Source organism: Aquarana catesbeiana, linkage group LG12, assembly GCF_042186555.1.
Source record: "Aquarana catesbeiana isolate 2022-GZ linkage group LG12, ASM4218655v1, whole genome shotgun sequence".
NCBI classification, from domain to species: Eukaryota; Metazoa; Chordata; class Amphibia; order Anura; family Ranidae; genus Aquarana; species Aquarana catesbeiana.
Window position 1 is genome coordinate 95,028,454 of NC_133335.1, and position 12,312 is coordinate 95,040,765.

Consider the following 12,312-nt stretch of genomic DNA (forward strand, 5'->3'; position numbering starts at 1 on the left):
TTCATTGGCTGTAAAGGATAGGAGGGTTTAATTGAGCTTTAAGGCTGTCAATAGATGAGCCTCCCCAAGCTCAGCAGTGCCCAAATATGCGTAAAATGGGAGAGCAACTGAGTATGTGCAGAGCAGGGTGAAACAGTGTATTACTGGATTTTCAAGTGTATGGACACCTATTTGTAATGTTTTACATAACTATACATGCAAAACAGGCCAATGTGAAGAGATCTAGCAAGACTTACTTTTCTGACTAAAGTTGCACGTGAAATAAGAGATTTTACAGCATGACCTAGCAGAGTTTTCAGAAGAATTTGATCTTTATGAAGGATCTGCAAAGTTTTGGGATTCTTTGTTTTTGTTTTCTTGTCAGTGACATGGTAGCATGAAAACACAGTGGAAGTGGTCATTCTAGTTCAAGCTAAATGTGTAAACTTTTTGTCAGAAGTGGGATTTGAACCCACGCCTCCATTTGGAGACCAGAACACCCACACAATGTGAAGAAACATTTCTTGAGTCTGGCGCCTTAGACCACTCGGCCACCCTGACAAGACATTTTGATATTTTTGGTTGCCTCTAGATATATCATCTACTCGTGGTACACTGTTGATCTATTACCACTGTCAAGGAGCTGTATTAACACTCTGCACCTAGGCCCTTTTGCAAATGCACTTCATAAAGCATGACCTTGGCACCAAGTCAAACTTTTCAGATCCTTTCTACCAAATCTGCTTGAGCAAAGCAAGTAGAAGAAGATGTCCCAGGTGATCTTCAAGTGTTTGGCTGATTCGCACACCACAAATAAAAATGGGGCCCAGTGGCAGACTGCGTGGCCTAATGGATAAGGCGTCTGACTTCGGATCAGAAGATTGGGGGTTCGAGTCCCTTCGTGGTCGTTTTCTATGCTGCTTTCCAGTTCCTGTGACCTTTACTTGCAAATTCTTGCTCCTTTTAAATTAAATCGCAACTTTACCCATAACAACTTGCTTCTTGCTAAAGGCTGCTATTTTGCTGAAGCCCAGAGACCCCAAACAGCAGTAAATCATAAAGTGGAGCTAAACCAATTGATTTAACAGTTTCAAAAAACAGTTAGAATCCTGAAATCCCGGGATTGATAACTGTCACATTTGCTTGTGTTCTCAACCAAACTGTCAAACCATGAAATGGCTGGTGTCATAACTGATCACATGTGCAGTACCATGGCCGTTGCAGTTTAAACAGAAGCAGCTTCATTGGCTGTAAAGGATAGGAGGGTTTAATTGAGCTTTAAGGCTGTCAATAGATGAGCCTCCCCAAACTCAGCAGTGCCCAAATATGCGTAAAATGGAAGAGCAACTGAGTATGTGCAGAGCAGGGTGAAACAGTGTATTACTGGATTTTCAAGTGTATGGACACCTATTTGTAATGTTTTACATAACTATACATGCAAAACAGGCCAATGTGAAGAGATCTAGCAAGACTTACTTTTCTGACTAAAGTTGCACGTGAAATAAGAGATTTTACAGCATGGCCTAGCAGAGTTTTCAGAAGAATTTGATCTTTATGAAGGATCTGCAAAGTTTTGGGATTCTTTGTTTTTGTTTTCTTGTCAGTGACATGGTAGCATGAAAACACAGTGGAAGTGGTCATTCTAGTTCAAGCTAAATGTGTAAACTTTTTGTCAGAAGTGGGATTTGAACCCACGCCTCCATTTAGAGACCAGAACACCCACACAATGTGAAGAAACATTTCTTGAGTCTGGCGCCTTAGACCACTCGGCCACCCTGACAAGACATTTTGATATTTTTGGTTGCCTCTAGATATATCATCTACTCGTGGTACTCTGTTGATCTATTACCACTGTCAAGGAGCTGTATTAACACTCTGCACCTAGGCCCTTTTGCAAATGCACTTCATAAAGCATGACCTTGGCACCAAGTCAAACTTTTCAGATCCTTTCTACCAAATCTGCTTGAGCAAAGCAAGTAGAAGAAGATGTCCCAGGTGATCTTCAAGTGTTTGGCTGATTCGCACACCACAAATAAAAATGGTGGCCCAGTGGCAGACTGCGTGGCCTAATGGATAAGGCGTCTGACTTCGGATCAGAAGATTGAGGGTTCGAGTCCCTTCGTGGTCGTTTTCTATGCTGCTTTCCAGTTCCTGTGACCTTTACTTGCAAATTCTTGCTCCTTTTAAATTAAATCGCAACTTTACCCATAACAACTTGCTTCTTGCTAAAGGCTGCTATTTTGCTGAAGCCAAGAGCCCCCAAACAGCAGTAAATCATAAAGTGGAGCTAAACCAATTGATTTAACAGTTTCAAAAAACAGTTAGAATCCTGAAATCCCGGGATTGATAACTGTCACATTTGCTTGTGTTCTCAACCAAACTGTCAAACCATCAAATGGCTGGTGTCATAACTGATCACATGTGCAGCACCATGGCCGTTGCAGTTTAAACAGATGCAGCTTCATTGGCTGTAAAGGATAGGAGGGTTTAATTGAGCTTTAAGGCTGTCAATAGATGAGCCTCCCCAAACTCAGCAGTGCCCAAATATGCGTAAAATGGGAAAGCAACTGAGTATGTGCAGAGCAGGGTGAAACAGTGTATTACTGGATTTTCAAGTGTATGGACACCTATTTGTAATGTTTTACATAACTATACATGCAAATGTGAAGAGATCTAGCAAGACTTACTTTTCTGACTAAAGTTGCACGTGAAATAAGAGATTTTACAGCATGGCCTAGCAGAGTTTTCAGAAGAATTTGATCTTTATGAAGGATCTGCAAAGTTTTGGGATTCTTTGTTTTTGTTTTCTTGTCAGTGACATGGTAGCATGAAAACACAGTGGAAGTGGTCATTCTAGTTCAAGGTAAACGTGTAATCTTTTTGTCAGAAGTGGGATTTGAACCCACGCCTCCATTTGGAGACCAGAACACCCACACAATGTGAAGAAACATTTCTTGAGTCTGGCGCCTTAGACCACTCGGCCAACCTGACAAGACATTTTGATATTTTTGGTTGCCTCTAGATATATCATCTTCTCGTGGTACTCTGTTGATTTATTACCACTGTCAAGGAGCTGTATTAACACTCTGCACCTAGGCCCTTTTGCAAATGCACTTCATAAAGCATGACCTTGGCACCAAGTCAAACTTTTCAGATCCTTTCTACCAAATCTGCTTGAGCAAAGCAAGTAGAAGAAGATGTCCCAGGTGATCTTCAAGTGTTTGGCTGATCCGCACACCACAAACAAAAATGGTGACCCTGTTGTAGACTGCGTGGCCTAATGGATAGGGCGCCTGACTTCGGATCAGAAGATTGGGGGTTCGAGTCCCTTCGTGGTTGTTTTCTATGCTGCTTTCCAGTTCCTGTGACCTTTACTTGCAAATTCTTGCTCCTTTTAAATTAAATCGCAACTTTACCCATAACAACTTGCTTCTTGCTAAAGGCTGCTATTTTGCTGAAGCCCAGAGCCCCCAAACAGCAGTAAATCATAAAGTGGAGCTAAACCAATTGATTTTACAGTTTCAAAAAACAGTTAGAATCCTGAAATCCCGGGATTGATAACTGTCACATTTGCTTGTGTTCTCAACCAAACTGTCAAACCATCAAATGGCTGGTGTCATAACTGATCACATGTGCAGCACCATGGCCGTTGCAGTTTAAACAGAAGCAGCTTCATTGGCTGTAAAGGATAGGAGGGTTTAATTGAGCTTTAAGGCTGTCAATAGATGAGCCTCCCCAAACTCAGCAGTGCCCAAATATGCGTAAAATGGGAGAGCAACTGAGTATGTGCAGAGCAGGGTGAAACAGTGTATTACTGGATTTTCAAGTGTATGGACACTTATTTGTAACGTTTTACATAACTATACATGCAATACAGGCCAATGTGAAGAGATCTAGCAAGACTTACTTTTCTGACTAAAGTTGCACGTGAAATAAGAGATTTTACAGCATGGCCTAGCAGAGTTTTCAGAAGAATTTGATCTTTATGAAGGATCTGCAAAGTTTTGGGATTCTTTGTTTTTGTTTTCTTGTCAGTGACATGGTAAAATGAAAACACAATGGAAGTGGTCATTCTAGTTCAAGCTAAATGTGTAAACTTTTTGTAAGAACTGGGATTTGAACCCATGCCTCCATTTGGAGACCAGAACACCCACACAATGTGAAGAAACATTTCTTGAGTCTGGCGCCTTAGACCACTCGGCCATCCTGACAAGACATTTCGATATTTTTGGTTGCCTCTAGATATATCATCTACTCGTGGTACTCTGTTGATTTATTACCACTGTCAAGGAGCTGTATTAACACTCTGCACCTAGGCCCTTTTGCAAATGCACTTCATAAAGCATGACCTTGGCACCAAGTCAAACTTTTCAGATCCTTACTACCAAATCTGCTTGAGCAAAGCAAGTAGAAGAAGATGTCCCAGGTGATCTTCAAGTGTTTGGCTGATTCGCACACCACAAACAAAAATGGTGGCCCAGTGGCTGACTGCGTGGCCTAATGGATAAGGCGTCTGACTTTGGATCAGAAGATTGAGGGTTCGAGTCCCTTCGTGGTCGTTTTCTATGCTGCTTTCCAGTTCCTGTGACCTTTACTTGCAAATTCTTGCTCCTTTTAAATTAAATCGCATCTTTACCCATAACAACTTGCTTCTTGCTAAAGGCTGCTATTTTGCTGAAGCCAAGAGCCCCCAAACAGCAGTAAATCATAAAGTGGAGCTAAACCAATTGATTTAACAGTTTCAAAAAACAGTTAGAATCCTGAAATCCCGGGATTGATAACTGTCACATTTGCTTGTGTTCTCAACCAAACTGTCAAACCATCAAATGGCTGGTGTCATAACTGATCACATGTGCAGCACCATGGCCGTTGCAGTTTAAACAGAAGCAGCTTCATTGGCTGTAAAGGATAGGATGGTTTAATTGAGCTTTAAGGCTGTCAATAGATGAGCCTCCCCAAACTCAGCAGTGCCCAAATATGCGTAAAATGGGAGAGCAACTGAGTATGTGCAGAGCAGGGTGAAACAGTGTATTACTGGATTTTCAAGTGTATGGACACCTATTTGTAATGTTTTACATAACTATACATGCAAAACAGGCCAATGTGAAGAGATCTAGCAAGACTTACTTTTCTGACTAAAGTTGCACGTGAAATAAGAGATTTTACAGCATGGCCTAGCAGAGTTTTCAGAAGAATTTGATCTTTATGAAGGATCTGCAAAGTTTTGGGATTCTTTGTTTTTGTTTTCTTGTCAGTGACATGTTAGCATGAAAACACAGTGGAAGTGGTAATTCTAGTTCAAGCTAAATGTGTAAACTTTTTGTCAGAAGTGGGATTTGAACCCTCGCCTCCATTTGGAGACCAGAACACCCACACAATGTGAAGAAACATTTCTTGAGTCTGGCGCCTTAGACCACTCGGCCATCCTGACAAGACATTTTGATATATTTGGTTGCCTCTAGATATATCATCTACTCGTGGTACTCTGTTGATTTATTACCACTGTCAAGGAGCTGTATTAACACTCTGCACCTAGGCCCTTTTGCAAATGCACTTCATAAAGCATGACCTTGGCACCAAGTCAAACTTTTCAGATCCTTACTACCAAATCTGCTTGAGCAAAGCAAGTAGAAGAAGATGTCCCAGGTGATCTTCAAGTGTTTGGCTGATTCGCACACCACAAACAAAAATGGTGGCCCAGTGGCTGACTGCGTGGCCTAATGGATAAGGCGTCTGACTTCGGATCAGAAGATTGAGGGTTCGAGTCCTTTCGTGGTCGTTTTCTATGCTGCTTTCCAGTTCCTGTGACCTTTACTTGCAAATTCTTGCTCCTTTTAAATTAAATCGCATCTTTACCCATAACAACTTGCTTCTTGCTAAAGGCTGCTATTTTGCTGAAGCCAAGAGCCCCCAAACAGCAGTAAATCATAAAGTGGAGCTAAACCAATTGATTTAACAGTTTCAAAAAACAGTTAGAATCCTGAAATCCCGGGATTGATAACTGTCACATTTGCTTGTGTTCTCAACCAAACTGTCAAACCATCAAATGGCTGGTGTCATAACTGATCACATGTGCAGCACCATGGCCGTTGCAGTTTAAACAGAAGCAGCTTCATTGGCTGTAAAGGATAGGAGGGTTTAATTGAGCTTTAAGGCTGTCAATAGATGAGCCTCCCCAAACTCAGCAGTGCCCAAATATGCGTAAAATGGGAGAGCAACTGAGTATGTGCAGAGCAGGGTGAAACAGTGTATTACTGGATTTTCAAGTGTATGGACACCTATTTGTAATGTTTTACATAACTATACATGCAAAACAGGCCAATGTGAAGAGATCTAGCAAGACTTACTTTTCTGACTAAAGTTGCACGTGAAATAAGAGATTTTACAGCATGGCCTAGCAGAGTTTTCAGAAGAATTTGATCTTTATGAAGGATCTGCAAAGTTTTGGGATTCTTTGTTTTTGTTTTCTTGTCAGTGACATGGTAGCATGAAAACACAGTGGAAGTGGTCATTCTAGTTCAAGCTAAATGTGTAAACTTTTTGTCAGAAGTGGGATTTGAACCCACGCCTCCATTTGGAGACCAGAACACCCACACAATGTGAAGAAACATTTCTTGAGTCTGGCGCCTTAGACCACTCGGCCATCCTGACAAGACATTTTGCTATTCTTGGTTGCCTCTAGATATATCATCTACTCGTGGTACTCTGTTGATCTATTACCACTGTCAAGGAGCTGTATTAACACTCTGCACCTAGGCCCTTTTGCAAATGCACTTCATAAAGCATGACCTTGGCACCAAGTCAAACTTTTCAGATCCTTTCTACCAAATCTGCTTGAGCAAAGCAAGTAGAAGAAGATGTCCCAGGTGATCTTCAAGTGTTTGGCTAATTCGCACACCACAAACAAAAATGGTGGCCCAGTGGCAGACTGCGTGGCCTAATGGATAAGGCGTCTGACTTCGGATCAGAAGATTGAGGGTTCGAGTCCCTTCGTGGTCGTTTTCTATGCTGCTTTCCAGTTCCTGTGACCTTTACTTGCAAATTCTTGCTCCTTTTAAATTAAATCGCATCTTTACCCATAACAACTTGCTTCTTGCTAAAGGCTGCTATTTTGCTGAAGCCAAGAGCCCCCAAACAGCAGTAAATCATAAAGTGGAGCTAAACCAATTGATTTAACAGTTTCAAAAAACAGTTAGAATCCTGAAATCCCGGGATTGATAACTGTCACATTTGCTTGTGTTCTCAACCAAACTGTCAAACCATCAAATGGCTGGTGTCATAACTGATCACATGTGCAGCACCATGGCCGTTGCAGTTTAAACAGAAGCAGCTTCATTGGCTGTAAAGGATAGGAGGGTTTAATTGAGCTTTAAGGCTGTCAATAGATGAGCCTCCCCAAACTCAGCAGTGCCCAAATATGCGTAAAATGGGAGAGCAACTGAGTATGTGCAGAGCAGGGTGAAACAGTGTATTACTGGATTTTCAAGTGTATGGACACCTATTTGTAATGTTTTACATAACTATACATGCAAAACAGGCCAATGTGAAGAGATCTAGCAAGACTTACTTTTCTGACTAAAGTTGCACGTGAAATAAGAGATTTTACAGCATGGCCTAGCAGAGTTTTCAGAAGAATTTGATCTTTATGAAGGATCTGCAAAGTTTTGGGATTCTTTGTTTTTGTTTTCTTGTCAGTGACATGGTAGCATGAAAACACAGTGGAAGTGGTCATTCTAGTTCAAGCTAAATGTGTAAACTTTTTGTCAGAAGTGGGATTTGAACCCACGCCTCCATTTGGAGACCAGAACACCCACACAATGTGAAGAAACATTTCTTGAGTCTGGCGCCTTAGACCACTCGGCCATCCTGACAAGACATTTCGATATTTTTGGTTGCCTCTAGATATATCATCTACTCGTGGTACTCTGTTGATTTATTACCACTGTCAAGGAGCTGTATTAACACTCTGCACCTAGGCCCTTTTGCAAATGCACTTCATAAAGCATGACCTTGGCACCAAGTCAAACTTTTCAGATCCTTACTACCAAATCTGCTTGAGCAAAGCAAGTAGAAGAAGATGTCCCAGGTGATCTTCAAGTGTTTGGCTGATTCGCACACCACAAACAAAAATGGTGGCCCAGTGGCTGACTGCGTGGCCTAATGGATAAGGCGTCTGACTTCGGATCAGAAGATTGAGGGTTCGAGTCCCTTCGTGGTCGTTTTCTATGCTGCTTTCCAGTTCCTGTGACCTTTACTTGCAAATTCTTGCTCCTTTTAAATTAAATCGCATCTTTACCCATAACAATTTGCTTCTTGCTAAAGGCTGCTATTTTGCTGAAGCCAAGAGCCCCCAAACAGCAGTAAATCATAAAGTGGAGCTAAACCAATTGATTTAACAGTTTCAAAAAACAGTTAGAATCCTGAAATCCCGGGATTGATAACTGTCACATTTGCTTGTGTTCTCAACCAAACTGTCAAACCATCAAATGGCTGGTGTCATAACTGATCACATGTGCAGCACCATGGCCGTTGCAGTTTAAACAGAAGCAGCTTCATTGGCTGTAAAGGATAGGAGGGTTTAATTGAGCTTTAAGGCTGTCAATAGATGAGCCTCCCCAAACTCAGCAGTGCCCAAATATGCGTAAAATGGGAGAGCAACTGAGTATGTGCAGAGCAGGGTGAAACAGTGTATTACTGGATTTTCAAGTGTATGGACACCTATTTGTAATGTTTTACATAACTATACATGCAAAACAGGCCAATGTGAAGAGATCTAGCAAGACTTACTTTTCTGACTAAAGTTGCACGTGAAATAAGAGATTTTACAGCATGGCCTAGCAGAGTTTTCAGAAGAATTTGATCTTTATGAAGGATCTGCAAAGTTTTGGGATTCTTTGTTTTTGTTTTCTTGTCAGTGACATGGTAGCATGAAAACACAGTGGAAGTGGTCATTCTAGTTCAAGCTAAATGTGTAAACTTTTTGTCAGAAGTGGGATTTGAACCCACGCCTCCATTTGGAGACCAGAACACCCACACAATGTGAAGAAACATTTCTTGAGTCTGGCGCCTTAGACCACTCGGCCATCCTGACAAGACATTTCAATATTTTTGGTTGCCTCTAGATATATCATCTACTCGTGGTACTCTGTTGATTTATTACCACTGTCAAGGAGCTGTATTAACACTCTGCACCTAGGCCCTTTTGCAAATGCACTTCATAAAGCATGACCTTGGCACCAAGTCAAACTTTTCAGATCCTTACTACCAAATCTGCTTGAGCAAAGCAAGTAGAAGAGGATGTCCCAGGTGATCTTCAAGTGTTTGGCTGATTCGCACACCACAAACAAAAATGGTGGCCCAGCGGCTGACTGCGTGGCCTAATGGATAAGGCGTCTGACTTCGGATCAGAAAATTGAGGGTTCGAGTCCCTTCGTGGTCGTTTTCTATGCTGCTTTCCAGTTCCTGTGACCTTTACTTGCAAATTCTTGCTCCTTTTAAATTAAATCGCATCTTTACCCATAACAACTTGCTTCTTGCTAAAGGCTGCTATTTTGCTGAAGCCAAGAGCCCCCAAACAGCAGTAAATCATAAAGTGGAGCTAAACCAATTGATTTAACAGTTTCAAAAAACAGTTAGAATCCTGAAATCCTGGGATTGATAACTGTCACATTTGCTTGTGTTCTCAACCAAACTGTCAAACCATCAAATGGCTGGTGTCATAACTGATCACATGTGCAGCACCATGGCCGTTGCAGTTTAAACAGAAGCAGCTTCATTGGCTGTAAAGGATAGGAGGGTTTAATTGAGCTTTAAGGCTGTCAATAGATGAGCCTCCCCAAACTCAGCAGTGCCCAAATATGCGTAAAATGGGAGAGCAACTGAGTATGTGCAGAGCAGGGTGAAACAGTGTATTACTGGATTTTCAAGTGTATGGACACTTATTTGTAATGTTTTACATAACTATACATGCAAAACAGGCCAATGTGAAGAGATCTAGCAAGACTTACTTTTCTGACTAAAGTTGCACGTGAAATAAGAGATTTTACAGCATGGCCTAGCAGAGTTTTCAGAAGAATTTGATCTTTATGAAGGATCTGCAAAGTTTTGGGATTCTTTGTTTTTGTTTTCTTGTCAGTGACATGGTAGCATGAAAACACAGTGGAAGTGGTCACTCTAGTTCAAGCTAAATGTGTAAACTTTTTGTCAGAAGTGGGATTTGAACCCACGCCTCCATTTGGAGACCAGAACACCCACACAATGTGAAGAAACATTTCTTGAGTCTGGCGCCTTAGACCACTCGGCCATCCTGACAAGACGTTTTGTTGTTTTCGGTTGCCTCTAGAAATATCATCTACTCGTGGTACTCTGTTGATCTATTACCACTGTCAAGGAGCTGTATTAACACTCTGCACCTAGGCCCTTTTGCAAATGCACTTCATAAAGCATGACCTTGGCACCAAGTCAAACTTTTCAGATCCTTTCTACCAAATCTGCTTGAGCAAAGCAAGTAGAAGAAGATGTCCCAGGTGATCTTCAAGTGTTTGGCTGATTCGCACACCACAAAAAAAAATGGTGGCCCAGTGGCAGACTGCGTGGCCTAATGGATAAGACGTCTGACTTCGGAACAAAATATTGAGGGTTTGAGTCCCTTCGTGGTCGTTTTCTATGCTGCTTTCCAGTTCCTGTGAACTTTACTTGCAAATTCTTGCTCCTTTTAAATTAAATCGCAACTTTACCCATAACAACTTGCTTCTTGCTAAAGGCTGCTATTTTGCTGAAGCCCAGAGCCCCCAAACAGCAGTAAATCATAAAGTGGAGCTAAACCAATTGATTTAACAGTTTCAAAAAACAGTTAGAATCCTGTAATCCCGGGATTGATAACTGTCACATTTGCTTGTGTTCTCAACCAAACTGTCAAACCATCAAATGGCTGGTGTCATAACTGATCACATGTGCAGCACCATTGCCGTTGCAGTTTAAACAGAAGCAGCTTCATTGGCTGTAAAGGATAGGAGGGTTTAATTGAGCTTTAAGCCTGTCAATAGATGAGCCTCCCCAAACTCAGCAGTGCCCAAATATGCGTAAAATGGGAGAGCAACTGAGTATGTGCAGAGCAGGGTGAAACAGTGTATTACTGGATTTTCAAGTGTATGGACACCTATTTGTAATGTTTTACATAACTATACATGCAAAACAGGCCAATGTGAAGAGATCTAGCAAGACTTACTTTTCTGACTAAAGTTGCACATGAAATAAGAGATTTTACAGCATGGCCTAGCAGAGTTTTCAGAAGAATTTGATCTTTATGAAGGATCTGCAAAGTTTTGGGATTCTTTGTTTTTGTTTTCTTGTCAGTGACATGGTAGCATGAAAACACAGTGGAAGTGGTCATTCTAGTTCAAGCTAAATGTGTAAACTTTTTGTCAGAAGTGAGATTTGAACCCACGCCTCCATTTGGAGACCAGAACACCCACACAATGTGAAGAAACATTTCTTGAGTCTGGCGCCTTAGACCACTCGGCCATCCTGACAAGACGTTTTGTTGTTTTCGGTTGCCTCTAGAAATATCATCTACTCTTAGTACTCCGTTGATCTATTACCACTGTCAAGGAGCTGTATTAACACTCTGCACCTAGGCCCTTTTGCAAATGCACTTCATAAAGCATGACCTTGGCACCAAGTCAAACTTTTCAGATCCTTTCTACCAAATCTGCTTGAGCAAAGCAAGTAGAAGAAGATGTCCCAGGTGATCTTCAAGTGTTTGGCTGATTCGCACACCACAAACAAAAATGGTAGCCCTGCAGCGGACTGCGTGGCCTAATGGATAAGGCGTCTGACTTTGGATCAGAAGATTGAGGGTTCGAGTCCCTTCGTGGTCATTTTCTATGCTGCTTTCCAGTTCCTGTGACCTTTCCTTGCAAATTCTTACTCCTTTTAAATTAAATCGCAACTTTACCCATAACAACTTGCTTCTTGCTAAAGGCTGCTATTTTGCTGAAGCCCAGAGCCCCCAAACAGCAGTAAATCATAAAGTGGAGCTAAACCAATTGATTTAACAGTTTCAAAAAACAGTTAGAATCCTGAAATCCCGGGATTGATAACTGTCACATTTGCTTGTGTTCTCAACCAAACTGTCAAACCATCAAATGGCTGGTGTCATAACTGATCACATGTGCAGCACCATTGCCGTTGCAGTTTAAACAGAAGCAGCTTCATTGGCTGTAAAGGATAGGAGGGTTTAATTGAGCTTTAAGGCTGTCAATAGATGAGCCTCCCCAAACTCAGCAGTGCCCAAATATACGTAAAATGGGAGAGCAACTGAGTATGTGCAGA

At 41.6% G+C, this 12,312-nt stretch overlaps 19 non-coding genes across 19 annotated transcripts; 9 read left to right on the forward strand and 10 right to left on the reverse strand.

The window, feature by feature from the left end:
- Window positions 1-430: 430 nt before the first annotated feature.
- Window positions 431-540, reverse strand: TRNAL-CAA (transfer RNA leucine (anticodon CAA)). Its single transcript has 2 exons — window positions 503-540; window positions 431-476 (listed from the first exon to the last, which is right to left on the reverse strand). It is a non-coding gene; the product is annotated as a tRNA-Leu (tRNA).
- A 274-nt stretch (window positions 541-814) lies between these two features.
- TRNAR-UCG (transfer RNA arginine (anticodon UCG)) lies at window positions 815-887 on the forward strand. The gene has a single exon. It is a non-coding gene; the product is annotated as a tRNA-Arg (tRNA).
- A 762-nt stretch (window positions 888-1,649) lies between these two features.
- Window positions 1,650-1,759, reverse strand: TRNAL-CAA (transfer RNA leucine (anticodon CAA)). Its single transcript has 2 exons — window positions 1,722-1,759; window positions 1,650-1,695 (listed from the first exon to the last, which is right to left on the reverse strand). It is a non-coding gene; the product is annotated as a tRNA-Leu (tRNA).
- Window positions 1,760-2,034: 275 nt separating this feature from the next.
- Window positions 2,035-2,107, forward strand: TRNAR-UCG (transfer RNA arginine (anticodon UCG)). The gene has a single exon. It is a non-coding gene; the product is annotated as a tRNA-Arg (tRNA).
- A 753-nt stretch (window positions 2,108-2,860) lies between these two features.
- TRNAL-CAA (transfer RNA leucine (anticodon CAA)) lies at window positions 2,861-2,970 on the reverse strand. Its single transcript has 2 exons — window positions 2,933-2,970; window positions 2,861-2,906 (listed from the first exon to the last, which is right to left on the reverse strand). It is a non-coding gene; the product is annotated as a tRNA-Leu (tRNA).
- A 275-nt stretch (window positions 2,971-3,245) lies between these two features.
- On the forward strand, window positions 3,246-3,318 carry TRNAR-UCG (transfer RNA arginine (anticodon UCG)). Its single transcript has one exon. It is a non-coding gene; the product is annotated as a tRNA-Arg (tRNA).
- A 762-nt stretch (window positions 3,319-4,080) lies between these two features.
- Window positions 4,081-4,190, reverse strand: TRNAL-CAA (transfer RNA leucine (anticodon CAA)). The gene is made up of 2 exons: window positions 4,153-4,190; window positions 4,081-4,126 (listed from the first exon to the last, which is right to left on the reverse strand). It is a non-coding gene; the product is annotated as a tRNA-Leu (tRNA).
- Window positions 4,191-4,465: 275 nt separating this feature from the next.
- Window positions 4,466-4,538, forward strand: TRNAQ-UUG (transfer RNA glutamine (anticodon UUG)). The gene has a single exon. It is a non-coding gene; the product is annotated as a tRNA-Gln (tRNA).
- A 762-nt stretch (window positions 4,539-5,300) lies between these two features.
- On the reverse strand, window positions 5,301-5,410 carry TRNAL-CAA (transfer RNA leucine (anticodon CAA)). Its single transcript has 2 exons — window positions 5,373-5,410; window positions 5,301-5,346 (listed from the first exon to the last, which is right to left on the reverse strand). It is a non-coding gene; the product is annotated as a tRNA-Leu (tRNA).
- Window positions 5,411-5,685: 275 nt separating this feature from the next.
- TRNAR-UCG (transfer RNA arginine (anticodon UCG)) lies at window positions 5,686-5,758 on the forward strand. Its single transcript has one exon. It is a non-coding gene; the product is annotated as a tRNA-Arg (tRNA).
- Window positions 5,759-6,520: 762 nt separating this feature from the next.
- Window positions 6,521-6,630, reverse strand: TRNAL-CAA (transfer RNA leucine (anticodon CAA)). Its single transcript has 2 exons — window positions 6,593-6,630; window positions 6,521-6,566 (listed from the first exon to the last, which is right to left on the reverse strand). It is a non-coding gene; the product is annotated as a tRNA-Leu (tRNA).
- Window positions 6,631-6,905: 275 nt separating this feature from the next.
- On the forward strand, window positions 6,906-6,978 carry TRNAR-UCG (transfer RNA arginine (anticodon UCG)). The gene has a single exon. It is a non-coding gene; the product is annotated as a tRNA-Arg (tRNA).
- Window positions 6,979-7,740: 762 nt separating this feature from the next.
- Window positions 7,741-7,850, reverse strand: TRNAL-CAA (transfer RNA leucine (anticodon CAA)). The gene is made up of 2 exons: window positions 7,813-7,850; window positions 7,741-7,786 (listed from the first exon to the last, which is right to left on the reverse strand). It is a non-coding gene; the product is annotated as a tRNA-Leu (tRNA).
- A 275-nt stretch (window positions 7,851-8,125) lies between these two features.
- On the forward strand, window positions 8,126-8,198 carry TRNAR-UCG (transfer RNA arginine (anticodon UCG)). The gene has a single exon. It is a non-coding gene; the product is annotated as a tRNA-Arg (tRNA).
- A 762-nt stretch (window positions 8,199-8,960) lies between these two features.
- Window positions 8,961-9,070, reverse strand: TRNAL-CAA (transfer RNA leucine (anticodon CAA)). Its single transcript has 2 exons — window positions 9,033-9,070; window positions 8,961-9,006 (listed from the first exon to the last, which is right to left on the reverse strand). It is a non-coding gene; the product is annotated as a tRNA-Leu (tRNA).
- A 275-nt stretch (window positions 9,071-9,345) lies between these two features.
- On the forward strand, window positions 9,346-9,418 carry TRNAR-UCG (transfer RNA arginine (anticodon UCG)). The gene has a single exon. It is a non-coding gene; the product is annotated as a tRNA-Arg (tRNA).
- Window positions 9,419-10,180: 762 nt separating this feature from the next.
- On the reverse strand, window positions 10,181-10,290 carry TRNAL-CAA (transfer RNA leucine (anticodon CAA)). The gene is made up of 2 exons: window positions 10,253-10,290; window positions 10,181-10,226 (listed from the first exon to the last, which is right to left on the reverse strand). It is a non-coding gene; the product is annotated as a tRNA-Leu (tRNA).
- A 1,110-nt stretch (window positions 10,291-11,400) lies between these two features.
- On the reverse strand, window positions 11,401-11,510 carry TRNAL-CAA (transfer RNA leucine (anticodon CAA)). The gene is made up of 2 exons: window positions 11,473-11,510; window positions 11,401-11,446 (listed from the first exon to the last, which is right to left on the reverse strand). It is a non-coding gene; the product is annotated as a tRNA-Leu (tRNA).
- A 275-nt stretch (window positions 11,511-11,785) lies between these two features.
- On the forward strand, window positions 11,786-11,858 carry TRNAQ-UUG (transfer RNA glutamine (anticodon UUG)). The gene has a single exon. It is a non-coding gene; the product is annotated as a tRNA-Gln (tRNA).
- The last annotated feature ends 454 nt before the right edge of the window (window positions 11,859-12,312 follow it).